Here is a 2744-nt window from a genome sequence, read left to right as displayed (position 1 = left end):
ACCCTACTATAACTCTCTTATAGTAGGGTTGAGACATCTAGCACCGTTACTTATTGAGTATTTTAATACTCACCCATTTCTCCCTATCTTTTCTTCCATAAAATAGCAACGACGTAGCAGGAAAAAGATACGGATATTGGTTGTCCAATGGGTTTTTGCATAGGCAATAATTCAACATTTTATTTTTATTGCATTAAAAGTTATCTATTTTACTTCTCGGTAAATTTTAATATGGGATCGTGAATAAAGTTTGTTTACTTATTTTGAGTGAAATTTATTGTTTTGATTTTTTAAATGGTTTTAAATGTATTTAGCGTGCATCTAGTAGCATCCTTAATCTATGTTTATGACACTATTAAATTTTTGATTTTATATATTTGTAATCATTTATATGAAAAAAAAAAAAAACGAATGGTGATGCTCACATTTCCACACGACCTTAGTTTTTTTATAAAGGAAAATTTAATTATCCCCTTTAATAAAAAATAACTCAATTATCCATATTTTAAATAGAGAATTTAATTCTTTTTTTCTAAAAAATATATTAAGTTGGATAAAAAAAATTATTGTATTCTTAAATAAATAGTTTAACAAAAATGTAAGCTATTTATTTTAAAAACATTATATAATAATCTTAAGAAGAATAACTATAAAAATGTATCGGAAAAAATAACTCATTACTAAATAGTTTATTTTATTGTTGATATAAACAATAAATTATTTAATACAAACTCAACTTCCTTTTTATTTTTAAAAAAAAAAACTTAAAGTTAGCATATGGAAAGAAAACGGTGCATGCCACGTGCTAAAATAGTGGTGTTCAAAAAACCTACTTATATAGTTCACCCTTTTGTAACTTTTTAACAGGCCAGTGAACTTTAAAATTTGCGTCTAATATAGTTTATGTGATTAACATGGTTAATTTAAAAATCATATACTATTAAACACCTAAACTTACTCGAAACTTAACCAAATTCATAATTGATTCGATAATATTATTCTGATGTAAGTTTTAATTTGATGGAATAGATAACAGAGACTTATTATAAACATTTTAAAATAATATAAAATAACTTTCACTATTTTAAAAAATATCAATTAAAAGTTTAGAAATATATTAAAAAAATGTTCATTTAAGAGTAATAGTAAATTAAAAGGAAAAGATGGAAAAATAGAAAGTGCAACCAAATATGTATTTTAGGGAAGAAAATATTTTTTAGAGAATAAGACAATAATGAATGGTTTGGCTGATTTGGTGGAGGAAAAAAGGGCTTGTAAGGTGAACAAGCAACACATTTCATTAGACGTTAGCCCCATGCAAAGTGGAGATGATGAGGTCAAATAGCCTTCACGTGTCACATATACGAGCCCCTATCCGAGAAACTCCCAACTGTCTCACTTACAAAAACCAATGCTTCTCTCGTTCAGATTCATAAGCTTCCGATTTAATTATTTTGAAAAATACCTTTTTACAAAAATATGGTGATGATCAGAACGACGTCAGTTGTCGTAGTTTTGTTGGTGATTCTTGCTGTGGGGATTTGCCCGGAGAAATGCAGGGGCGAAGATTTACAATCTGGAAAAGATGGGAGGTAATTGATTTAATTACTAGTTAGGCTGCTCTTTCACTCTTGACTAAAAATTAATAAATGTTAATTTTGATAGTGGAGCAGCAGTGGAAGAGAAGGAAGCAAAATATAAAAAACCAAAAGAGAAAGTAGAAGCATTTCTTAAGGAAGCGAAAGAGATCTGGTCCAAAATGACCTCGGAAGAGAGAGAGCAAGCACTAGCAGCTTTTAAAGAAGGGAAAGTGAAAGAGATCTGGTCTAAAATGACTCCAGAAGAGAGAGAGAAAGCACAAACAGCTTTTAAGAAAGGGAAAGTGAAAGAGATCTGGTCCAAAATGACCCCGGAAGAGAGAGAGAAAACACTAGAAGCTTTCAAGGAAGGGAAAGTAAAAGAGATCTGGTCCAAAATGACCCCGAAAGAGAGAGAGAAAATACTAGCAACTTTTAAGGGAGGGAAAGAAAAAGAAGGCACTGCCAAGGGGCAAGCCGTGTTAGAGAAAGCGATAGAGAAAGTAGAAACAGCTCTTAATGAAGCGAAAGAGAAATCAAAAGATAAAGCAGACGCAGTCATGTTTGAGAAAGTAGAAACAACTATTAAGGAAGCAAAAGAGAAAGCTAAAGCAAAAGTCACTACACTACCGTAGAAAAGGGAAAGCGTGAATCAGGGTCAAGCTAATTGTCTCAACTTTGAGTCTCAAATAATGATTAATTTGGTGCGCTGCCAAACTTACTGATTATCTTGTTTTTTTTTTTAGGAAAAGGATTATCTTCCCTTAGCTTTCTAATAATTTTCCGTCGCCTACATCAGCATGTGGGACTCCATTGAACCACCCATGCTCAAATAAATAAATGAACTCTTTTTTGATCCACTTTGTTTTGTGTTTTAGCTGTCGCATCAATATAGATTGAGGGCAAAAACCACACTAGTTTATGTTGGTCGAAATCTAATGGTCTTTCCAAAAGTTATGAGTTAATTGGAATGAAATTTAAAATGTTCATTTGTCGTTTACTTGACCTAAACATGAAAAAAAAAATAAATATATTGAAAAAGGTTCGGTTTTACAATTACTTTGATATAGGAGAGGTCCAAACATTAGGTTTTTCATATACAACTTCATTTTTTTTAGTCCAACAAATTTGTTGATTTCAAACCAAAGAAAAGAGTTAGGAGTAGCT

At 30.8% G+C, this 2744-nt stretch overlaps 1 non-coding gene across 1 annotated transcript; it reads left to right on the top strand.

Annotated features, from left to right (window-relative positions):
* The first annotated feature begins 1438 nt into the window (after positions 1 to 1438).
* Positions 1439 to 2433, top strand: LOC111024430 (uncharacterized). The gene is made up of 2 exons (XR_015788993.1): positions 1439 to 1592; positions 1666 to 2433. It is a non-coding gene; the product is annotated as an uncharacterized LOC111024430 (transcript).
* Positions 2434 to 2744: the final 311 nt, after the last annotated feature.

This window comes from Momordica charantia (genome assembly GCF_013281855.1).
Source record: "Momordica charantia cultivar OHB3-1 chromosome 11 unlocalized genomic scaffold, Mcharantia_2.0 BLBB01000011.1, whole genome shotgun sequence".
Taxonomy (NCBI): Eukaryota; Viridiplantae; Streptophyta; class Magnoliopsida; order Cucurbitales; family Cucurbitaceae; genus Momordica; species Momordica charantia.
Note: the sequence above shows the minus strand (reverse complement) of the source record. Positions and strands in the feature narration are given on the sequence as shown.